This window comes from Phodopus roborovskii, unplaced genomic scaffold (genome assembly GCF_943737965.1).
Source record: "Phodopus roborovskii unplaced genomic scaffold, PHOROB, whole genome shotgun sequence".
NCBI classification, from domain to species: domain Eukaryota; kingdom Metazoa; phylum Chordata; class Mammalia; order Rodentia; family Cricetidae; genus Phodopus; species Phodopus roborovskii.
The window spans coordinates 15,359,364-15,384,977 of record NW_026126636.1 but is presented as its reverse complement, the minus strand read 5'-3'; the positions used below and the strand labels follow the sequence as shown (position 1 = coordinate 15,384,977).

Here is a 25,614-nt window from a genome sequence, read left to right as displayed (position 1 = left end):
TTTCCCCCCCTTGTTACTTTGGTTCTTGGAATTGAACCTAGCTCCTTACACGTGATATCAAGGACTCTGCTACTAAGACATGCTCCTAACTTCTCACTGGTAGGTTCTATGCAGATGTCCTCCTGAACCATGCCCTTAGCCCCTCACTAGGGGATTCTAGGCAGGGGCTCTACCACTGAGCCACGCCCAAGCCCCTCACTGGGGGATTCTAGGAAGGTGCCCTAACACTGAGCCACACCCCAGCCCCTCATTGGGGGATTCTAGGAAGGTGCCCTAACACTGAGCCACACTCCCAGCCCCTCACTGGGGGATTCTAGGAAGGTGCCCTAACACTGAGCCACACTCCCAGCCCCTCACTGGGGGATTCTAGGAAGGTGCCCTAACACTGAGCCACACTCCCAGCCCCTCACTGGGGGATTCTAGGAAGGTGCCCTAACACTGAGCCACACTCCCAGCCCCTCACTGGGGGATTCTAGGAAGGTGCCCTAACACTGAGCCACACTCCCAGCCCCTCACTGGGGGATTCTAGGAAGGTGCCCTAACACTGAGCCACACTCCCAGCCCCTCACTGGGGGATTCTAGGAAGGTGCCCTAACACTGAGCCACACACTCCCAGCCCCTCACTGGGGGATTCTAGGAAGGTGCCCTAACACTGAGCCACACTCCCAGCCCCTCACTGGGGGATTCTAGGAAGGTGCCCTAACACTGAGCCACACTCCCAGCCCCTCACTGGGGGATTCTAGGAAGGTGCCCTAACACTGAGCCACGCTCCCAGCCCCTCACTGGGGGATTCTAGGAAGGTGCCCTAACACTGAGCCTCACCTTTTACTCCCCCTCCCCCCACCAGCATTTCTCTTCCTTACACTCCAGTCCTTTCGTTTTGTGTTGTTTAACCAGGGTCGTCTGTGTCACCGTGGATTTAAAACTACTCACTGGAGCTTGATGGGCTCACCAGTGGGTACACAACCCCGAAGGCAAGGATACCCTCTTCCCCACCCCCACCCCCCACACACCAAGAATCTGTCAGTATCCGATAGTTCGGCAGAGGAAGTTAGGGCATCACAAGCCCTTCCCCCATCCATAACTGACTGGTGACAGGCCCAGATTTGTGCCGGGCCCAGTGCAGGTGACCACAGCTGCTGTGAGATCATCTTTAACGGGGTCATCTAAAGCAGTCTCAGCTGAAGCAAAGGTCCCCAAAGCAGAGATGCTGTTGGTGTGGCAGCCACCATGATAACCGTGATTCCTACGACAGGAAAACGTACCTTGGACAAAGTGCTGTGTGATGTGAAGTTTCTCCCAGGTGTCAGTGGCAGGGATTTCAAGCAGCCACAACAGTCACATTACTGGCTGAGGAAGCAGCCGGTTGCTTGACTGACAGCTCCCATGGTTCCCCAGGGAGTGGCTGTCTACCTCCAGTGAGCGTTTAGACCTGGTAATGGTGTCACTTACAGGCCCGGTGATGGGTGCTGGGCTTGATAATTCTCGTCTTTCTAATCCAACCTTTGTCACTGCTGAGACAGTCACCCATCCTGCTCCCCGAAAGCCACAGATACATGTAGGCACAAGGGAACTGTCTAGACAGCTGTCAATCAAGCAGCTAAATTGCTGATAGCTTGGGGAAAACATTACGGTAGGCTGGTTAAAAAAAGATCTCGTAAGAAAGCAATTAGAGTTCTTCGGTGAACTTTATCTAAAAACATTTAACCTCCAACCAGTACCCTAGGGAGGGCTGAATTCTCCAGATCCATCTTAATTCCCCAGCATTTCTTTATCCCTTTCCCCTCAGTCTGATGGGCCCTGTGTTCAGAAATGATGGGTGGGAAGATAAGTCTCCCTAACTCAGCTCCTGGTTCAGCGGAAAAAACAACTTTGTTTCCATTTTCATATTTGTTTGTGTGTCTGTCTGCATATTGATTGATCGATGCAGGGTCTCACTCCGTGGCTCTGGTGGGCGTTAAACTCACTGTGTAGATCGGGCTGGTTTCAAACTCACACAGATCTGCCTACCTCTTCCTCCCAAGAACTGGTATTGTGTGTGCCACCACACCTGGGCTCGCTCCTTGTTTCTAAAAACTTTATTTATTTATTATTTGTGTGTATGTGGCATGCTTGTACCATACTTATGGAGGTCAGAGCACAACTTGTGGGAGTCCGTTCTCTCCTAACCAAGTGGGCCGTGGCATCAAACTCAGGTCGTCCAGGCTCGATGCCAAGCCCATTTACTCACTGTGATGGTTTGAGTGAGAATGGCCCCCACAGGTTCATATGTTTGAACACTTGGTACGCAGTTAGTGGAACTGTTAGGAAAGGGTTAGGAGGCTTTGTTGGAGGGCGTGTAACACTGGGGGTGGGTTCGGGGGCTGCAAAAGCCCACACCAGGCCGTGTCTCTTTCTCTTTGTTTGCTGCCCATGGATCAGGATATAAGCTCTTAGCTACTTTTCCAGGATTATGTCTGCCTGCCTGCTGCCATGCTCACCACGGTAACAATAGCGGACTAACCTTCTGAAGCTGCAAGCAAGGCCCCGATTGAATGCTTCCTTCCATAACTTGCCTTAGCCATGGTGTCTCTCCACAGCAGTAAAACAGCCGCTAAGACACCTGGTAACCCATCTCACCAACCTGTGGCAAACGGTTTCGCCACACTTCAGCCTCCAACAGTAAGAGTCTCTATAATGGACATTGGGATCACAAGCATGAGATTTTACTGATCCCTTTCACAGGTCGGGCGCGGTACTAGATGATATTACAGACAGGGCTGTTTCCCTCGCTGAGGTAAAGGTTGGGATGCATAGAGATGGCTTTTGATACAGCAATGGGGCACAGCCCGGTACAGCTGAAGGATGTGGAGCAGTTCGCATGTGTGGACACTTACAGTGGAGCTGTGGTGATAACCTCACTACAGCCGTGTTTCATATGGCCGCTACCACATGCCTTTTAGGTCGGTCAGTCAAACAGCTTTCTCACAACCCAGTACTATCCCGCAACCTATGGATGCAGTAATTAATGCATCTCCTGCACGGTCCAGCAGCCCCATTCTCGGGTGTGTACTTAGAGTAAATGAAGCCGGTGCGTCAAAAGGACAACACCTGACCCCCCGAGTTCACTACAACGCTGTCCACAACAGCCAAGGGGTCAAGTCAACCTAAGTGCCTGTCCTGGTTAGTTTTATGTTAACACAAGCTAGGGTCATCTGGGAAGAGGAAACCTCTGCTGAGAAAAGGCCTCAGTGGCACCACTGGGCAGATGGTCGTGAGTTGTATAAGAAAGCAGGCTAGCATGTGGTCCTACATGTTGTTGTTCATGGCCTGTGTTGCCAATGAAGGCCACACGGATGCCCGGGTTCTGGGCCACCACCTGTGGCTAACGAGGGGCCCAGATTATGTGAATATAGAGAGACAGAAAGTAAAGAAGAGACTGCCGAGGGCTAGGAGGAGGAAGGGAGGAAGGGGTGCTAGCAGTCGTAAGTTTTCCTCCTCGGGTTATTAAAATATTCAGAACTTGATTGTGGTGATAGCAGCACAGTTCTGTGTATGTGGTAAGAACAGTTGGCTTTAGATACAGGGGGAGGGCCTAGGTCCTGCCTCAAATGGTGCGGCAGACTTTGGTGATCCCCCACGGAAGGGCCTCAACCCCGCTGAGGATGGGGGGGTGGGATGGAGGGATGGTGGGGGGAATGGGAGAGGGAACTTGGGATTGGTATATAAAAGAAGATTGTTTTTCATTTAAATACCAAAGACGATAGGCAGCTGCTCTTGTAATCTAAAGAAAGGCTGGGGAATTAAGCTATGAGGCCAGGCTTGGTGGTTTAAGCCTCTATTCCCAACACTTAGGAGGGTGAGGCAGGTGTATTGCCAGGATTTCAGAGGCAACTGGGTCTATGAAGTAAGACCTTGCCTACTACTCCACCCCCAATCAAAATGACTCAAAGGAAGCAAGACAGAGGACACAGAGCCAAATGGACATCCTAGTGTGAAAGACGCTCGTGTTTAGGGCTGGGGGTATAAACCAGGTGTTAGAGCGTCTGCCTAACATGCACAACACCTTGGGCTTCTTTCCACAGCACCACGTAAACCAGGCAAGGTACAGGTAATCCCAGCTCTACAGAGGTGAAGCAGGAGGGTCGGAAGTTCTAGATCAGCATGAACTCCATGGGACACTGCCTCAAGGAAGGAAGGGATGAAAGCATGGAGGGAGAGGAAGGGGAAGATGGAGAGAGATGGAGGGGACAGGGAGGGAAGGGAGGGAGGGGAGAGAAGGAGGTAAGGAAGGGGGAACTAGGAACACCATCATTCCTTGAGTCTCTGCCTTTACTCCCCCCGCCCCCAGAGAAGTCCCATGCAGGACCATAAGATAGGTGGCAGCATCCAGAACTGACTGAAGAAAACTCAATAAGCGGTAACAGAGGGCAAGCAAGGACTTTGGTTTCCATAAAAGCAGGCAAAGCAAGACTTCCCACTAAGGCCCAGATGGATGGAAGCATCTTTCCAAACAGGAAAAGAACGTCCATGTACAGAGCCAAAGAAGGCAACCATGCTCTGTCTCCATGCACACCAGCCAAGGTGATACCTTAAATAAATGTTCCTGCTACTCCTGCCTGCCCACACACTTTCTGCCACGTGCCCAGAGAGGATTTTTTTTTCCCAGTAACTAAAAGACTGACAGACCTGTGGGTGAGAAGGTTGAGCTCTTCAACATTTCAACATGCAAATTTTTCCAACATAAAGGTTTAAAGAATTTGACTAGCTACTCATACCCTGCTTGAGTTCCTCTGATAGCAGTTTACCCAGCTGGTTTTAAAATATAACACCTCTATTAATTCTTTGAGAATTTCAGACTTGCGTACAATGTGTTTTTATCATGCCCACTCCTCCCCCTAACTCCTCTCAGATCCATCCTTCACCCCTTCTAACTTTGGATACTTTTGTTTGCTTTTAGCCTACCCTGGTGGTGGTGGTGCATGCCTTTATTCCCAGTACTTGGGAGGCAGAGGCAGGTGGATCTCTGTGAGTTCCAGGCCAGCCTGGTGTATAAAGTGAGTTCCAGGATAGCCAGGGCTGTTACACAGAGAAGCCCTGTCTTGAAAAACTATTATTGTTGTTGTTGTTGTTGTTATTGTTATCATCATCTTCAGAGCCCAATTTGTGCTGCTCATATAGTATAGGGGTACACACTGGAACTTGGTGGACCTACTAAGCACCAAACCCTTTAGGAAAACTGACTCCTCCTCTCCCAGGAGCCACCAATTGTCAACAGCTCCTCGGCCAGGGAAGGGGCTGGTGAGCCCCTCCCATCTGCATGCTGGATTGACAGCTGGCTTGATCTTGTGCAAGCATCCACAGCCCCTGTTGAGTTCACGGATACAGCAGTCCTGTGGTGTCCATAACAGAGTGGTTTGCTCCATCCTCCCTGGGGTCTCTGGCTCGCAGCATCTTTCTGTCCCCTCTTCTGCGATGATGATCCTTTGGCCTTGGAGAATGAGTGTAATAGAGATGCCCCATTTATAGTTAGGGATCCCACACCCACTTATCCTCTGCACTTTAATCCATATGGTTTTCTGCCTTAACTGCCATCCACCATCCACTACACAAAGAGACTTCTCCGCTGAGGTCCGAGTGCTGCACCAATCAACGAGCAGAGAGAGATGGAAATGTAAGAGAGCGGTTTGACAGATGCTATGCCCACGTCTCAGGATTTCTATTACTGTGATTAAATACCATGATCAAAATCAACTTGGGGAAGAGAGTAAAGGTTTATTTAAGCTTATACTTTCAAGTAACAGTCCATCAAAAGGGAACTCAAGGCCAGGAACTGAAATAGAGGAATGCCTCTTATCAGCTTGCTCATGGTGGCTCGCTCAGACTGCTTTCTTACAAGAGTAGCTGCCCAGAGATGGCACTGTCTACAGTGATCTGGGCCCTCCCGTGTCAATCATTAACACAAACATTTGCCTATAGGCCAATCCTATGGAAGCATTTTCTTAATTAAGATTCCCTCTTCCCAGCTATGTCTAGGTTTGTGTCAAGTTGACAGAAACCAAACCAGCACAATCCATTTGCAGCATAATAATAGCCTGTCCAGATTTACAGTACCAAGGGTGAGCTTCCCTCTAAGAATATCATTGCTTAGTTATATTTGTGAATGCATGTTTGGATTTCTGTTTGGTAAATGCTGAGCTCTAGAACTCCTGGGTCGAGCTAGAAAGGTGGCTCAGGGGTTAAGAGCACTGGCTGCTCTTCCAGAGGACCTGAGTTCAGTTCCCAGCAACCACATAGTGGCTCACAACCATCTGTAATGAGATCTGGTGCTCTCTTCTGGCCTGCAGGGATAAGTGTGGGCAGAACACTGCATACATAATAAGTAAGAATAGTAAGTAAATCTTAAAACAACAACAACAACAAACTCCTGTGTCCTGAGAAAAGATTGAGGTTTCATTTCTCTAGATATAACTTCCATGTTTAGTCATGCAGGCTTGTTTGTTTTATTGCTGTCGATTATTGGTTGAGACCAAATCCCAAAGCATAAAACTAGCCACTGACTATTTTAAAATTCTCTTTAACATCCTATTCCTTCTTCCTCCTCCTCCTCTTCTTGCTCCTCTTCCTCCTCCTCTTCTTCTTCTTCCCTCCTCCTTCTCCTCCTTTTTTCTTCTCTTGTGGAACCCCCAGTCCCTCAGAAACACCCCAGAAGCCTTTATAATGGGGTGACAGCAGCTGAAGAAACACGGCAGAGAGTTGTGAGATAACACGGAAAGTACACACAATGGATTATTACCCAGCCATGAAAAAGAAAGGACTGGCATGTCTCTCTTCTACTTTGCTTCTTCGTTGCTGTGATAAAAATGCTGACCAGAAACAACTTGGGGAGGAAAGGGTTTACTTGGCTTACAGGCTGAAGTCCATCATGGAGGGAAACCTGGCCAGGAACTCAGATGGGAGCCTGGAGGTAGGAGCTGAAGCAGAGGCCATGGAGGAACTTACTAGATTGTTCTTTGTGGCATAGTTCCTGTTGTGCTGGCTTGAAAGAAAATGGCCCCCAAAGAGAGTGGCACTATTAGGAAGTGTGGCCTTCTTGAAGGAAGTGGTTGCTGGGGTCCAGCCATGGCTTGGGTTCAGGTCCTGAGGTGGGGAAGGGCGTGTCAGCATGCAAGGAAAACTTCTGGTCACCAAATGGATTGCACTCAAGTGGCCCTGAATACTTTGATCTGGAAGACATGCAGAGCGTGGACCTTCACGATCCCATGCACGAGAAGCGGTCTCGATGCAAACTGCATGAGGAATTTTTATTCCAAGTGCCCTGGGGTCCACAGTCATACGCCACACAGGGGTAGAGGACTGAGGACCTCGAGGGCAGAATTGAGACAGTTTTTATAGGATTTGTAACAAAGCCCACGCACCAAACCAATCATCCCAAAGCATCAAGATCCCGTGGGGTGCGGGCCAATCAATTTAAACCAATTTTTGTTTTTCTATAGCTGTACTGGTGTGGCCTCCTGGGTGGAGTGGTAATTGGCAGTTAGGATTTGGGGCGGGGGTTCAGCAAGCAGTTTACTAAAGTTAGATATGCAGCTGGTCAACTCATCTCCTGTTATTCAGCCAGAAAGCAAGGCCTTGGGACAGTTCAAAACTTGGGTGGTCATGTCTTTTTGAATAAGATGACCCATAACAATTTCCAGAAACCAGACTGTTGTTGAGAATAACAACATTCCTCAGAAACTAGGTGGTTATGAATAATAATAAAAATTTCCAGAAACCATCATCGTGACCGGGCCATTTCATGTGTTCCCTTTTTCCTGGGCTTTACATGTAGCTAGGGTGATTTTTAAATACATGTTGGTGGATATTTTTAAACTTCTAACTTCCAGTGGTCATTGGAGAGTTGGGCTGTATTTTTGTCCTTCCAGAGCCATCTTTATTTACACTTCAACAGAGTCTTCCTTACCATGAACAGCTTTATTATTGGCTTCTATTTTTGGCTTTTAAGAAATACATATTTTACAAAATACGTCAGAGTCATTATAAAAAATCCTTTATTGTTCCCCTTTTATGCGTCCCCAATATACTTTCCCACCCCCTACATAACCTCATCCTAGATACAGAGTTCAGCATGTTTGCAGGATTAACTGACTATCAAGCCAGACACATCCTGGCCTTGCAACACTTAGCTGGCAGCTGCTTGTGGTTACAAAGTTAAAAGGTAATTCTTTCATGTCTGCAAGATAAGCTTTTATACAACTCCCATTTCTACAAGAGGGTCCCGTGTCTCAGTCTCTCTGTAAACCACAGATTTGATAAGGTACTCTGTCTCTTCTCATCATACTATACCATAGTCCTTTGTTGGGAGCGGTCTTTGTGGGGCTGCAATTGAAACCAGCTGAGCAGCCCCAAGTCCGTACCTGAGTGGGGGAGTGTGGATGAGGGAAAGGCTAGCTATAGACGATAAATAAAAGACAGAGAGACAGAATAAAGGCCGTGAGGGCAGATCAGTCAATACTGAAATGTCACGAGTTTATTTTTCACCACTCTTATATATCTTATCCAAAAAGGGGAACATAGCATCATGTATATGGAACAAACAGACTTTTCTTCCTCACTTATTCTAAGGGTTCAGTAACCACACCTTAGCTGCAACTTCTTGTTCCCTATCCTTGAGGTCAGGAGTAGCCACACCTCAGATTAGTCTAAGATAGTCAAACATCCTACTATAGACACACCTTTGACCTTTAGGTGATGGGAGATGTCATTCTGTAAATATGTTTCTCTTGTTGGTTAATGAATAAAGCACTGTTGGCCAATAGGAAAGCAAGATAGATGGGATTGGAGACAAGGAGGATTCAAGGAGAGGTAGGAGGAGATTTAAAATGTAGGACCAAGAGAGAAGAAATGGGCCCTCTCTCTGGTAAGATAAGACCATGGGGAAATACTTAGATTAATAGAAATGGGTTAATATTTCAGACAGAGCTAGCCAATAAGTAATGCTAGTAATAGGTCAACAGCTTTGTATCTAATACAGTGTGTCTGTGTTTTATTTGGGGCTGGTGCAGCTCTGGGACCAGGCCTGTGGGAAAAACTACTCGTAACATCTAGCTTTATTACATGAGTTCTGCGTATCCAACCCAGGCCTCTACACTTGCAATGCAAGGGCTTTTTACCCAATGAACCATCTCTCTGGTCATGAAAAATACCTAGAAGATGGCAATGCTAGCAAGAAGCTGATAGAAAGTCATATCTCAAAACAGCTGGCTGATACTGAGGACCCTACTTGCAAATTTCCCCTGACAAGGGGAACATGGGTGTTTCCATTCCTTATTTATTTTAAATGCAAGTCTCTCTGTGTACCCAGGGCCATCCTTCAACTTGACATGTAGGGTAGTAGGCTGGTCTTGAACTTACAGACATCTGCCTGCCTCTGTCTCCCAAGAGCTGAGATTAAAGACATGTGCCATCACACCTGATACAATATTTCTCATAAAATTAGCTCATTCTCTAAAATGCCTGCAAGGGAAATCAACAGAAAGAATGGGTAAGGAAGACAGAGAGAATGTGCATTTTAAAATCCAGGAACTCTCAGGTTTTACTGCCTTCCACTGAGCTTGTGGCAACTCGCTCCATGCCTGCACGCCTGTCATGCTATAAATAAAATGATTTAATTTTTATCTCACCTGCTGGAGCTAGCGCATCTGCGGCAAGGCCCACACAGATTTCCTGCCAAGTTCCATTCAGAATTTTACTGCTGTGCTTGGAGTCACGCCAGCAGCTTCTGCTGCCTGGAAATAAACCCCGAACTGCCCCACCACTATGCTTTAGAATACTTCAGAGCCCACCCTGCCTGCTCCCAGACCTGTCCTCTAGCGATTCTCCAGCTCACTCCTACTAGCCCTCACCAAAATACCCTCGGCGTCTTCATCCCTGTACCGGGCATTTGCATTTGCTGTTACAACCGCCTGACACCCCCACGAGCCATAGCTTCTTCCGTGCTTCCTTTACCATCTTTTCTTTCTATCTCTGAGCCCCTCTCCTGGAAGCTAGAGAGAAGGCTCATCAGTTAACAGCACTTGTTGCTCTTTCAGAGGACCTGGCTTCAGATCCCCGGACCTGCGTGGTGGTTCACACACTGTTAACTCCCATTTCAGGAGATCTGATGCCCTCTTCTGGTCTCCGTGGGTACTGCACACACATGGTGCTCATACATACATGCAAGCGAAACACTCATATATAGATCAATTTTTTAAATTAAGAAAAAAAAATACTTTTTAAAATGCTTCCCCTGGTTATCCCAAATAAAATGCATGTCTCCTTTCATAGCCATGCTATGTCCTCTCATCATTCTTTCCCGTATGTACTCATACGGGGACGATTGTGTGTTCCTCCCAAGCCACTACCACCACTGCCAGTGTCATAAGCGGGCCACAATCACTGTTCAATTGCATTTATATTGTGATACTTACCTGGCAGGGGAGATACCATGATCACAAAGGTGGTTTCCCCAGGGTAAGTTTTATCCATTTGGGCTCCCGATGTGCATTGGGAAATGCTTTGTGGTCATGGGGGCGGGGGGGGGGACTGTGTTCTAGCTCTCCTCTGTGAAGAAAAAAGGAAATTTATATCATGAATCCCAACCCTGAATGAAATGGCATTTGGATGCGGTTGGTACCTTTAGGGGTGATTGGCTTTAGATGAAGTGACGTTTGCTGCCTCCGTGATGGTGTTAGTGTTTTATATGGTGGGTAGGACACTAGAACTAGATTGTGCTCTCTCTCTCCCTCCCTCCTTCCCTCCCTCCATCTCTCGCTGTCCTCACTATGTGAGGACATACTAAGATAGCTACATATCTGAAGCCTGAAAGATGGCTTTCAGACATTCTAGAATCTCCCCATCCACTTTTCCCATCTAGAGAAGCCAGGTGCATGGCAGCCCTTTTCAGCAGCCCACAGAGCATGTCGGGCAGGAATGTTACATGTAGAGGCACTAAGAGACTCTGCCCCACCCAGAATTGTCTATTGACTAGGCCAGTCTTACGCAGACGCAGTGCCGGTAACAGAATCTATTGCAAGCTGTGTCATACACAGAAGATAGTACTTCACGGCCCTTCTCTGTCTTCTGCCTCTCACAGTCTCTCTGTCTCCTCAACTGTAATGGTCCCTAAGCCCTAGAGCAATGGTTCTCAACCTGGGGGGAGGGGTTTGAATGACACTTTCACAGTGGTCACATATCAGATATTCTGCATATCCGACGTTTACGTTACTATTCATAACAGTATCAAATTTACAGTTATGAAGGGGCAACAAAAATAATTTTATGATTGGGGGTCACCACAACAAGAGGAACTGTACTAAAGGGTCACAGAATTCGGAAGATTAAGAGCCATGGCACTAGAGGAAAAAGGTGTAAAAGTCCTGTTGAAGGATGAACTCAGTTGTCACTTATCCTCGGCACTTTTTTTTTTTTTTTTTTTTTACCCTCAGCATCTTATGCAGCCAAGAATTTCTGCATTCACCACTGTTTCCTGCAAAGACAAGTTTCTTTGATTAAGGCTGAGTAAAAGTTATACATGGGTATAAGTACATTTAGAAAGTAGTTCGATGCTATGTCAACTTAGCTTAAAAATAGTACTAACTTCCCTCTGGGAGCCTGTGAGTTCCCCAGCCAAGTGTTTCTAGATTTGCAGTAGCAATCACGGATTCCCTCCTGTTACGAAGGCCTCAGACCTAATCAGAGAGTGACTGGTTATCCCAATAACAGACATGCCTCCATTACACAAGGGGTCTAATCTTCCCAGGCAGGTTGGTAGTGCAGTTTGTAAATTCCACACCCCATCTGCTGAGTTATTGTCTATTATAAATTCTGTGAGAGAAAGAGTCATTGCCTTTAGTTCTGAACCTACTGATGAGCTCACCAGGCTCCTAGAGATATTTCCAAGTAGCAATGGCTACAAACAGCAATGGCTAAATGCTGAATCTCCAAACAAAAAGACATGAATGAGAGAAAGGGATTTCTCTATAGGGAGGGAGAAATTTAACAAGGGTAGGCAGGGCAATCACTGTGTAGTATACACATGTATGGAATTGTCACATAACAAATTTAATTAACTAAAAATAAAACAAAAGGAGAGTAGAGGACTATACGAGAACGAGACTTCTTCTAAAACTCAAAGAGGAAGGACCCCTCCCCAGAACCCCTGAAAGAAGTGTCTCTCAAATGTCCACATCTGAGGCTGAACTATTCCAAGAGATGCCGCTCAAGGAATGCACATTGCATTTCTGGATGGTACCACTAGATGCCAGTATTCAGTGTGCCCCTTGTGCAAGGCCAAAATGGCAATGAGGAGCAAGTACCTTGGAGGTGAAAATCCAAAGAAGGGTAACTTTAGAGCTCCTGAGGGATAGTCTATGCAACAAGTTACTGCAAACCCCATACCTTACAGAAAGTCATCGACATTTCAGACAGCGAAGTAAACATCTCCCTTCAAAACCAGTGGATCCCTGACCAACAGACCTTGCATGGGAATCAAGTATTTTCCATCTGTATGCTTGTGTTTCTTTGTGCCTTGACATCTTGAGGTCTTGAAAACTGTGTAGAGGACTAACTCCACATGCCAAACTTTCCCCTTTCTAGACATGAAAAACAACTCATCTCTGCTACGATGTTTGATCTTGGCTGTCGGACTTGATTGGACTTGGGTTCAACTAATAGACACCACTGTCTGAGGCAGGTCATTTCCTGTAACTGTAATAAAATGTTCTGGCAAAAGCCGTTTGAGGGAGAAAGGAGTGGTTTGGCTCTCTGTCATTGTGGGGAAGTCCAGACAGCAGGAAGTTGGAGACAGCCAATCACAGTCGAGAGCAAAGCGCAGTGAATTAATGAACGGATGCAATGCTCAAACTCACTTTCTCCATTTTTATACAATCCAGTTCAGGAACGGGTGCCGCCCACAGTGCGCAGATCTTTGCATTAACCAATACAACCCCTTGAGGACATGCCCGTGGTCCAGCCTAATCTAGACAGTCCCTGTAAGGACTCAGGCATTACTCTGGCCAGCCCCTTTCACCTGGTAGAATGCACTCAGGCAGTGCCCTGGTCAGCCCAGGGGTCCATGGCTGCTAGATCACTTCGCAGTCTACACATAGGTGCAAAGGGCCCTTTAAAAAAAAATAAAAAAGAACCCCACCCACCTCTGCTGTCTTTCACACTGTTTCCCTGAAGGGACAGGCTGGACTTTTCCTGTCTCCCTCTTCTCTTCTGCCCTCCCTCTGTCTCTTTATCTTTTATCTCTTTCTTTCCCCTCCCCCTTCCCTTTCTTTATTTATTTATTTTTCGAGACAGGGTTTCTCTGTGGCTTTGGAACCTGTCCTGGAACTAGCTCTTGTGGACCAGGCTGGCCTTGAACTCACAGAGATCCGCCTGCCTCTACCTTCCGAGTGTTGGGATTAAAGGTGTGCGCCCCCAACGCCCGGCTCCCCTTTCCCTTTCTAGTAAAACTTCTCACTTAAACTCTGTCTTCCTGGCATGATTATCCCTTGACCACCATGGAATCCACTAAGGTTTCCCATGCACTTTATTCCTAACAGTCCCTTATTGAGATGCCTTTGGAGAATGAGGAGTGATGAGCAGAGAGGGAGGAGTGATGAGCAAAGGGGTCAAGACCAGGCTGGAGAAACCCACAGAAACAGCTGGCCTGAACAAGGGGGAGCTCATGGACCCCAGTCTGACAGCTGGGGAACCAGCATTGCACTGACCCAGGGTCCCTGAATGTGGATGTTAGTTAGGAGGACTGGGTAGTCTATGGGGCCTCTGGTAGTGGATCGTATTTATCCCTAGTACAGGAATGGACTTTGTGAGCCCATTCCACATAAAGGGATAATGTGTGAGCCTAGACACATGGGGGAGGGCCTAGGCCCTGCTCCCAATGATATGACAGACCTTGAAGATCAGGAATGGAAGGCCTCGCCCTCCCTAGGGAGCAGAAAGTGGATGGGATGGGGGTTGGGAGGGGGACGGAGGGGAGAGAGAGAGAGAGAGAGAGAGATGCCTTTGCTAGGCAATTCTAGATTGTGTCCAGGTGAGTTCAATTCCCAGCAACCACATGGTGGCTCACAGCCCTCTATGAGGTCTGGTGCCCTCTTCTGGCCTGCAGGCACACGTGCGAGCAGAATGCTGTATACATCATAAATTAATAAAACCTAAAAGTAAAGTGGATAATTAAAAGTAAGCACACAGAGTGTATTTCCTAGAAGAATTAAGAGGAGAACGCTCTCGCCCACAGTGAGTAGGCTGCACGTTATGCTGCTCAGACAGAGAGACCTGAGAGGAAAGCGGGCTGGCTTTCGCAGGTCCGTTTAAGCCCTTGCTGGTAAGTGTGTCTGCACTGCCGCTGCTGCCTCTGCCGCCAGTCACCCTTTGCTGACATCAGAACTCAGACTTTTCAGCCTTCCCGTGTGGGTTGAAGATCAGTGGCTCTCCAGGCATCCTCGAGGCCTTCAGCACTAGATGAAGACAGCTGTGGCATGGAGCTTTGTGGACTGAGCAGCTACAGGGCTCTCATCCTTTCTAATGCACAGTCACTGTTGGACTACCCAGACCATATTGTGTAAACCAATCTAGTAAAGCTGATATATTATACCCATTCTTAAGGCCCTGTCTCAACACACCAAAATGTAAAAATAAAAAAAAAAAAAAAAGCCATTCAATCAGTTCTGTTCCTCTGAGTAAACCTGGATAATGTGACTGTGATCATGGTTTCCCTATGCAAACTACACAATCTGGAATCCACCCCCAAACCACACGTGGCATCCACCCATTCCTCTGCCATGGGTAATTAGTCTATGTCCTCAGCACTCCAAGAAATGTAACAGGTATTAAAGACACCCTGTCCTCAGAGACACTGAAACTGTTAATATTAACTAATTCTAAACTTCATTTTTCACAAATACAATACTATCTCTTGCTCACCAATGCCCCTTACTCCCAGTGCTTCCTGACCAGCCCTGTACATCCCCTTGTCTATAAAAAGCTACCCTTTCAAAGGATGCCCTCTCCTTGTCTGTTGCTTTTCATCATATCTGTATCTTAAAACATCTTGATGCACGGTGAAATAAAAGGTGAGGATGTGCATCCCTGATGTCTGGGGTGGGAAGGATGCCAGTGTGGACATCAGCTCAGCTCACCTTTGCAGGGCTCACAGAAGGCTCAATGCAGAATCTGTCTGGCAAAGAGAAAGCCGCCTGAGGGAGAGATTGGCCCCAGGGGAGTCGTGGCAAACAAGAGCATAAAGGGGCAGGGCAGGGCAGGGCAGGAAGAGTTAGCGCATCACCCACAGGCATTGGAAGCTCTGCGGAGGAAGGAGGCAGATTCAAGGAGCATCCAAACTCCTCCCAGCCAGAGTCCTGACATCATCCAAGTCTTCTTTCTCCCTTGCAGATGCTTTCTGCACAAGCGAGCCGCTCCTTAGTCGTTTGCGATGCTCCTGCAGATAGAGACAAATAGAGCCTCAGAGGAAAGTCTTCTCAGCCAACCCTGAAGATGATTAACGATCTTTGCGATCTTCCAACCCTAGAGACTAGCTACAAAGCCACTTCCAAAGAAGAGGGAAAGCAGGACACAGGTGTGGCACTTGGTTGGGGGGCTGAGGATGCATTTCAGCTGGTAGAGCACTCCCCGGGTTTGAGCCCCAGCACCACATAATTCTGGGTGTGATGGTGTACACCTGTAATCCTAGAACTCAGGAGGAGGGGGCAAAAGGCTTAGAAGTGCAAGGTCACTCTTTGCTATATAGCAAGTTCAAGGGCAGCCAGACTTCACTACTTGAAACTTCATCTTGAGACAGAAGGAAAGGGAAGGAGGGAGGGAGGGAAGGGAGGAGAGAGGGAGGGAAGGGAGGAGAGAGGGAGGGAGACTCAACAGGACCCCAACTAAGCCACAGGATTCTTTTGTGAGTTGAATCTAAGTTGCACTCACAGGGCTCCTGGGGCTCATGTTGTAAAGGTTTAGCTCCAGCTGGTAGCACTGTTTAGAGAGGCTGTGGAATCTTTAGGAGGGGTCTAACTGGCAGAAGCAGATCTCTAGGTACAGACCTTCAAGGCTGAGCCCAACTCCTATTTTCTCTCTGCTTCCTAGTCTACCTGTGGGGCAGTTTGCTTCTGCCTCTTGCCCCAGGCACCATGAACTTACCCCCACCATGTCTTCCCTCCCACGATAGACTGAAACCCTCTGACACCCAACAAGAGTAATTTGCTCCTCCTTTCGAGTTATTTCTGCCAGGTATTTTGGCAATGGGTATACAAAAATCAGTAATGCCAGTCGATGACTCTTAGGATGTACATGCACACAAAATCACATTTAAGTGATGACTTCTTGCCTGGCACAAGTCTGTCCTCCTGTAAATTAGGCACATTAACACACCAAATCATACACACACACACACACACACACACAATGTACAGCTAGCCCGTTTCCTCTTTTCTACTCCTAACTCTGTTACAGACTTTTAGTTTGGGGTGGAGGATAAGTACATAAAAGTGTATTCGACGGTGAAAATGCAAATCCAGTAGGAAGCTCTACAACTTCCCATTCCTAATGGCTACTCTATGTAGAAATATACTGAGATATGTAGACTTTGTGTACGGTTGATTTTGACGTGGTATTTTTCTATCTGTAAGGTTTTATAATAACGCTAATAAAATGTAAAGAGAATAGTAACCCAAATGTCTTAGTGACAGTTACTATTTCTGTGTTAAAACACCATGACCAGAGGCACTTGTGTGTGTTGGGGGGGAGGTTCTGACTTATAATTCCTCATCACAGTTCATCATCAAAGGAAGTCAGGACAGGGCAGGAAGTTTGAGTCAGGAGCTGATGCAGAGGCCATGGAGGGATACTGCTTACTGGCTTGCTCCCCATAGCTTGCTCAGCCTGCTTTCTTATAGAGCTCAGGACTACCAGTCTAGAGATGGCACCACTCACAATGGGCTGGACCCTGCCCTATCAGTCGCTAATTAAGAAAATGCCTTACAGGCTTGCCTACAATTTATAGAGACATTTTCTTAAGCTTCCTTCTTCTCAGATGACTTTAGCTCATGTCAAGTGAACATAAAACTAGCCAACACATCACGTAAATCCAAATCTCATGAGGCTTTCTTTCTTCCTTCATTCTTTTTCTTTTTTTCTTTCTGACGGAGTCTCCTGTTGCCCAGATTGACCTTCAACTAACTATGTAGCCAAGAATGACTTTGAATTTCTGATCCTCTTGCTTCTACCTCCCAAGTGCTGACCTTACGGGCATACACCAACACACCTGCTTTATGAGGTGCTAGGTGTTGAACACAAGGCTTTGTGCATGTTAGGCTAGCACTAATGCCCGGCCTTGTAAATATGGGAGTTTTTCCGTATGAGTGTTTTGTCTGCTTGTATGTATTTACACTACATACACCCTTCCCCTCTAGGATCATAAGAGAGCTCCGGATCCCCTGGGACTGGATTTACAGGTGGCTGCTAAGTACCATGGGGATACTGGGAATTGAACTCAGATCCTCTGCAAGAGCTGAAAGTGCTCTTAACCACTGAACCATTTCTCCACTCTGTACATTGTTTTATTAAAATATAATTACATTGTTTTCCCTTGGCTCTCCTTGCTCCCTCCAAGTCCCCTCCCTTCAACTGAAAGATTTTTATTTTTATCCCCTCCCTATTTTCTTGTGTGTGTGTGTGTGTGTGTGTGTGTGTGTGTGTGTGTGTGTGTAAGCAGATGTAGAGACAGACCCACAACCAAGCATTGGACAGAGCTCTGGGAGTCCTCCTGAGGAAAGGGAGGAGGGATTTTTCTGAGCGCAGGTCATGACGTTGTAACCCACAGAGGCAGGTGGCCTGGGCGGGTGGGAGCACATGGACTCAGGACCAACACTTAGGGAGTATGCATGGGACCAACCTAGGCCCTCTGCATGTGTGTGGCAGTTGTGTGCTTGGTCTGTTTGTAAGGGTCCTAGCAGTGGGATAGGAACGCGCCCCTGGCCATTGGTTGGCTTTGAGAACCTGTTCCCCACACTAGATTACCTTGCCCAGCCCTTATGCAAGGGGAGGAGATAGGTCCTACCTCAAGTTGATGTGTCATGCTTTGTTCAAGTCCCTGGGAGGCCTGCCCTTTCCGAATGGAGACAGAGGACAAGTGGATGGGACAGAGGGCAGATGGGAATGTGGGAGAGGGAATGGGAAAAGAGGAAGGAGGGGAAACTGTGGTCAGTATGTAAAATAAATGAAAAAATATTAGTTAATAAAATTAAAATTAAAAAAATAGAGAGAGAGAGGTAGACAAAAGCTGCACCTGTGTCAAGAATTCTGTAAGGTCCAAGGACAGAACTTGGGGAGTGTGAATTAAAATGCTGCAAACCAGAACGCTAGAGCCCAATTATCTTGGGTTATTTTTACTCCCTTTGAAAGCAATCCACCGGCCACCCCTGTGTCTGACCTGACATCCTGTAACTATCAAAACCTTAAAATGTTATTGTCGGGATGGAATTGAATTGTTGGGTATCCAGCTGGTATCAGAACCAGGTGGAGGAAATAAATTATTAAAGAGTTTCATGAAGCAATATGGGAAATGAGATCTGCTTGGCTATTAAAAGATACTATAAAAAGAATACCCTTAAGATTTATTCTTAGCGTGCCACCAGCTTCCACCAACCCAAAAGCTAAGAATGGCATCATGTAGCAACTGAAACCTAAAGCAGGGATTCCCCCCCCCCAACGTCTTTTGGCAAATACTTGATTAATGACATTTTTTCTGTAATTAATAAAAATATCATGGGACAATTTTCACAGAATAGCATGGCTTTGGCAGAGGTGGGGAAGGACCTGAATCTGTCTTCCTGGACCATGCCTAGTCATATATGTTATGATTACAGCCCGAGGGGACCTTGGAAGGGTCCCATGTCGGGTAAGGGACAAATACACCATCAGGCAGAAGTTGCATGAGAAGGACGTTTTATTGGGGAAGGAAAGGGAGAGAGAGAAGAGAAAGAGGGAGAGAAAAGAGACAGATCTCTGTCTGCCTTGGAGAAATGGTGGAGAGAGCAGGAGTGGGCGGAGTTTGTCTCTTAAAGGGATCTTTGCACCTGCATTCAGAGCCAGGTACTGCCTGCCAAGTGTGCAGGAGTGGGCACTCTGCCAGGTCCCCATGGGGCGTGGCCAGGTGTGTCTGGATTACAACAATATCTGGTTCCATAATAAACTATCTCTTCTTCCCTTTGGAGGTAAGGGTGACTTCTTCCTTAGTGCCTGCTACTGCCAAAAAGGCAGAGGGCTTCCCAAGACCTTCCACCAGACAAAGATTCCAGCTACTTTCTTGGCAAGTTGGTCCTGTGAGGGCCTCAGCTCAGGCTTCCACCTAGTTAAGAGAAGCAACTCTGAGCTGATCAACAGCCACTTTAATATTAAGTTAGCCTGGATGATAGGGTCCCTGGGGTTCCAACCATTGGACAACCCCAAAATGACACTAAAATATTGAAGGCCTTCTCCAGACAATGGCCAATGGGTGGGATAGGTCTCAGCTGGGCAGAGTGATTCATCTGTTGAATTACAGCACTTAAAAGGAAGGTGGAGCCCAGCAGATCTCTGTGAGTTCAAGAATAGCCTGGTCTACAGAGCAAGCGCCAGGTCAGCCAGGGTGAAATAATGAGTTCCTGTCTCAAAGTGACAAAGTGTGTGTGTGTGTGTGTGAGAGAGAGAGAGAGAGATAGAGAGAGAGAGAGATTGGGGAGGGGTGTAGAGAGATGCTCACTAGTTAAAAGCACCAACTGCTGGTCCAGAGAACCTACGTTCACTTCATAGCTCACACGTGGTGGTTCACAACTATCTGTAACTCCAGTTCCAGGGGAATCCGATACCCTCATCTAGCTTCTGAGGTCCCTAACCACACACCTGTTGCACAGACATATAGACAGGCAAAGCAGTCATGCACATAAAACAATAATAAAATAATTCAAAATAAAACAAAAAGGAGAGCTCAGCCAGGTGGTGGCGGCGAACGCCTTTGATCCCAGCACCCGGGAGGCAGAGGCAGACAGATCTCTGTGAGTTCGAGGCCGGCCTGATTTACAGAGTGGGTTCCAGGACAGCCAGGACTGTTTCACAGAGAAACCCTGTCTCAAAAAGCCAAAAGAGGGGTGGAGAGGGCGTGCTCAGATGCTCATGAAGACAAATGAGAAAAATGAAGCTGTTTCGTGCTTACACAAGGGGCCCCCACTTCATTTTTGAAGACATTTGTAACGCACATATATTTGTTTATATGTGGGTGTCAGGGATCAAAGTCAGGTCATTAGGCTTGGTGGCAAGTGCCTTATAAGCTGAGCCTTTGCACTGACCAAGACCTCATGTTTAAAACTCTCCTGTTGTACTTTCATTTTCTTTAAATTCAGACTGCTTTTTTTTTTAAAGTTTTGTTTCTGTAGAAGTGTGTGCAGCTGCATTTTTTAAAAATGTATTTATTATGCATTCAGTGTTCTAGAGGGTGCCAGATCTTATTATAGATGGTTGTTGAGCCACCATGTGGTTGCTGGGAATTGAACTCAGGACCTCTAGAAGAGCAGCCAGTGCTCTTAACCTCTCTCTGAGCAAGGCAAGCTGCAAACTGTAGAGCTCCTCCTGTGCATCTTTCCCAGATTTTTCCCTCCTGCTACCATCTCACATTCATTCCTAAGATATTTTGTCACAGCTAATGAGCCACGTGGCCATGCTGTTGTTAACTGTAGTTCACACTGTGCTCAGATTCCCTTTGCTTTGACTTAATGCACTTTTCTGTCCGGGGATTCTGTTACATTTATCCCTCCTATCTCTGTAGGCTCTTCTCGGCCTTGGCAGTCTTCACAGGCTTTCTTTGTTTGCACTGACCTTGACAACTTTGAAAACTCTGGTTAAGAACTTTGTAAATTGTTCTTCAGTTGGATTGTGTGTGTGTGTGTGTGTGTGTGTGTGTGTGTGTGTGTGTGTGTGTGTAGATGTATGGCATGCATGAATGTATGTATGCATGTTCACATGTGAGGAGCGTTCTTGTGTCCATACATGTGGAAGCCAGGGTTGACATCTTTCTCTGTCTCTCTTCATTGATTTACTGAGGCAGGCTCTCTTGCTGAATGCAGACACTGAAGACTTGTTAACCGCCTAGTCCCAGGGACCCCCTGTCTCTGCCTCCCAAGACCTTAGATTAGAGATGAACCACCAGGCTTTCATAGCTTACCAGAGACAAATTTCCTCCAAGGAGGCTAAGTACCCCCCAAGCAGGGCCATCAACTGAAAGTTGAGTATTCAAATATCCAAGATTATTGAGGACATTTATCATTAGCCACAGACATGGAGCCATCATCTTAATGACTGGTGACACTGACCTTGGTCACTGGCGGAGGAAGCATTTTTCAAGCCTCTCAACTTTGAATCTATTTCATTTATCCTTTCCAAAAATGTGTACTTTAGGAAGGAGTCAGCAGGTTCAGCCCAGCCTTTGGGCCTGAGGAGTTGTGTTGTTCATCTAGTCTTTGGATTGATGCTTGTTGCAGTGTAGGGTCAGTTTTCCAGGGGCCACATCATTAAACAAAATGGAGTCCCGCTCTCCTAGAAGCTATGAAATGCCAATAGATCCTCAGTTAATGGTGGCAACACTCCCTCCTCTACAATGGAATATTTTTCTAGCTGGAGTTTGAACAGGTTTCGTTCATGATTTCAGAGTCTCCATGAATTTGTAAGTTTATCTGGCCTGTTGTGTCTGGAGAACACTGTTTATTTGAAATCATCCACCACATCTGGCTCTTAAGAATCTTTGTGGCTGGGTGGTGGTGGCACATGCCTTTAATCCCAGCACTTGGGAGGAAGAAGCAGGCAGATCTCTGTGAGTTCGAGACCAGCCCGTTCTACAAAGCTACACAGAGAAACCCTGTCTCAAAAAAAAAAAAAAAAAAAAAAAAAAAAAAAGATAAAAAGAAGAAAAGAATCTTTCTGCCTCTTCTGAAAAGACCCCCGTGTCTTTGGAGGAGGGGTGTAACATGAACAACCACAGTATTTTTTTGCCTTCAGTGACCAGTTGAGGGTTTCCTCGTTGATTGCTGTCTACTGCAAGAAGAGGCTTCCCTGATGAGGGATGAGAAATTTTCCCATCTACAGGTGTGGTAAAAGGCCATTCTTTTAATATTATGTCCACTTGGCAAAACATTAATGGATTATCCCATGGGGCCTATGACCTATCTAGCCCCAGATTATTCTTGGAACCTTTCATAGTGCTAGGTATGGGTTCCATATCATCCTGTGTGGATAGACACACAGACCGTTTCCAACTATGGTTATTACAAATATAGATATATTGGACAGTCTTTCATAGTTCTTGTGGCAGAAAGATGTCTTCATGGGGATGGTGTTTGACACAGGGTTCCTCTGTGTAGCTTTGGAGTCTTTCTTGCAACTCAGCTTTGTAGACCAGGCTGGCCTAGAACTCAGAGTTCCACATGCCTCCGCCTCCCGAGTGCTGGCATTAAAGGTGGCACTACCTACCACTGCCTAGCAGATATCTTCATTTTTCCCTGAAAAAAAAATAAACAGTTAAGAGTAGACTTACCAGATCAAAGGGTAGGAGTTCTGCAGAGAAATAACACAAATGAGGCGGATGGATGGATAAATAAACATATAGAGAGACAGACCCCAGTCCTGTTACCAAGTTCTGTATTAGTTACCTTTGTTATTGTGAGCAAGGCAACTTACCAAAGGGAATTTTTGTTTGATCTTAGGATTCTAGAGAGAGAAGCTGTACTGTCAGAGGGCACAGGTGCATGGCAGCAGGAGGCTGGAGCAGGAAGCTGAGAGACTACTATTCACTTGCAAGCATGAAACAAAAAAGCAACCTCTCAAAACCCAGCCCCTGTGATGGACTTCCTCCAGCAAGGCACCACCTCCTGAAGGTGCCATAACCTCCCCGAAACAGCACCACTAACCGGAGGTCAAGTGTTCAAGTCCATGAACCTACAGGGGTACATTTCTCAATCAACGTACCACAGACAGACAGATGATAGATAGATGATCAATAGATGATAGATACATACATGAATGAAGGCATGCATACATACATATGTAGATAAATACATAGATACAAAAATAGATGGAAGGAAATTCATTATGAGAATTGGCTCAAACAACTACACCAGTGAGAAGCCCCACAATAAGATGTCCTCTCTCTCTGGAGACCCAGGGAAGGGAGAGGTTGGCTTCACCTTGAGTCTGAAGGCCAGGTGATCAGGTGCTCAAGTGTCCTACAGTAGGAGAAGAGGACGTGAATCTTCTCTGTTCTAACCCTCAGTAGATTTGGGGGGGAGGTGCACAAATCTTAGATCTGTGTGATGGGTTAAAATCTAATCTCCAACAAGCACTCTCAGACATACCTAATGGGAATAATGAAATAACATTGCACCAGCAATCTCTGTATTCCCCCCTCCCCCCCCACCCCCAGCCAACCAGGCAAGTTAGCACTCTAGCATCTGGACTCACACCAGGTAGCTCGGCTGTGAGGTCTGCCCGGAGCTGTCCATCATTTGAGCCTATGCTTGAAGGTCACCCACAAGGCAGGAAGAGACATTTAAGCAACCGTTCCTTCCCATCACACACTCAAATAGAGTACTTATTTAAATTGTTATTAGCATTTACCCTTTGTACACAGCAATGGGTTTCGTAATATTTTCAGCCATAAATATAAATATAATCTAGGCCCACATATGACAGGAAAGACATGATATTTGTCCTTGCAAATCTGGTTTTATTTCACTGGAAATGATGACCTCCAGCGCCGTCCAATTTCTCGCAAGTAGTAATTCACAGATTTTACAGCTTTATAACGTGTATACAGACCACGGTTTTTCTTTCTTTCTTTATTTATTTTTCTTATTTTACATATCAATTCCAGTTCCCCCTCCCTCCCACCCTCCTGTCCCATTCCCCCCTCATACTCCACAGGTAGGGTGATACCTTCCAGGAGGGCAGACCACTTTTTTTTTTTTTAAATCCATTCACCTGTTGATGGACACCGGGGTTGTCTCTGTCACTTGACAACTCTACCTGAGGCTGCAGTAAACATAGATGTGTAGGTGTCTCTGCAGTACACTGACTTAAATACTCCCCTTTCCCTAAAGTTACACGCCATGCTTGCAGTCCTTACCCATTGCATGAACTTAGGAGGGCCAGGTCACTCGCTTTTGGGAACACAAAGCAAGTACCTGAAGCAGAGCAGGCACCCTACTGTGTGTGAGGCACATAGGGAAACGTATCATAGTTGAATCCACTTAGTGAGGACCCTACTATGTGCTAGAAATAGGGTGCAGGACTTCGCGGTCTCTCCAGGAACCGCCACCTACCTGATTAGCCAGCGAGGCTCCTAGAGTCTTGGTGAGTTCCTCAGCCAAGACTTACTTGTTCTCACCTTCTGTCAGGGACAGCTGGGCAGGAGGGCTCCCTGGAGGAGGCACAGTATTGCCTCTCCTGGGATGTTCTCCCACTTCTCCGGCTCAGCATCATCACGCCCCCCTCTTCCTCCGCTCGCCCCTTGCATGCCAGCGAGGCACGGAGCCTGGCTAGACCAGAGCTTGCAGACCAGCCAGCACCAACCCACACACAGGCTTTATTTGGCCCACACAGTCGTGTGTGTGTGTGTGTGTGTGTGTGTGTGTGTGTGTGTGTGTATGTGTGTGTGTTTAAATATGAATCCATTCTAACATTTAAAAGCTGAGGGATTTTGCTTTTAAAATATCCAGATTTCTGTCTTCGTTTGGAAATTTGGAACATCTGGTGAGGCTGGGTCCCTCTTTTCCACATGGCCAGCAGCACTGGCTGAAACTAAATGGCACTAGCCACGTGGTCAAAGACAGCTACCCTACACCCAGCCTGAATCAACTAACGTCTGTCAGACCCGAGGTCACTTGGGAATGGTGTCCCCATCTGGGGACTCTAGAAACCCACAAGGACCATCCGGGAAAAATCCCTCCATATCTCTTCCAGAAGAAACAGACAGGGTACAATGCTGGGGTGGGGAGGGCAAGCCGAAAGACCTGTATCCCAGGGTACCACAAATCTCTGATACAATAGGACAGGTGTCTCGAGTTTAAATCAATACAGGCTAACACCCCCCCCCCAAACAGGCTGACTCCTGGACAGAACCACACATCCAAGGGGCAGAGGGATGGAGGCAAATGGGAAAGAGGTACAGAAAGAGACGCAATCGTTCACGATGTCTCCGTGTCTCTGTCTCTCTCGCGCGCGCGCTCTGTCTGTCTGTCTCTCCCTCCACTTCTTACCAACCCGAACAAAAATGCAGGGAAGGGATGAGAGGACCTTTTACTCCCTGCAATACCGGGTACTTCAGGGGCAAAGACTAGCCCTTTCCACACACCAGCAGGGGCCTTTAAACAGCACCCTGGGACCGTTAGTTCTAGGTCACACAGCGAAGGCCCTGGTGATGATGTCACGGTGGTTGGGTCCCCTCCAGGTTCCCTATACCCCCTTCCTCGTCTGTCTGTTTGACTTGAGAAGACACCTTGAAAACTTTCAAGGGACAAGGGACAGAGTCAATGGGCAGAAGTCTCAAAGACCTGAGAAATCACC

The 25,614-nt window shown here is 46.9% G+C and overlaps 1 protein-coding gene across 1 annotated transcript in view; it reads right to left on the bottom strand.

The window, feature by feature from the left end:
- Lair1 (leukocyte associated immunoglobulin like receptor 1) overlaps positions 1 to 25,614 on the bottom strand; it is a 70,534-nt gene that overhangs the window by 44,221 nt on the left and 699 nt on the right. The window lies entirely within an intron of this gene.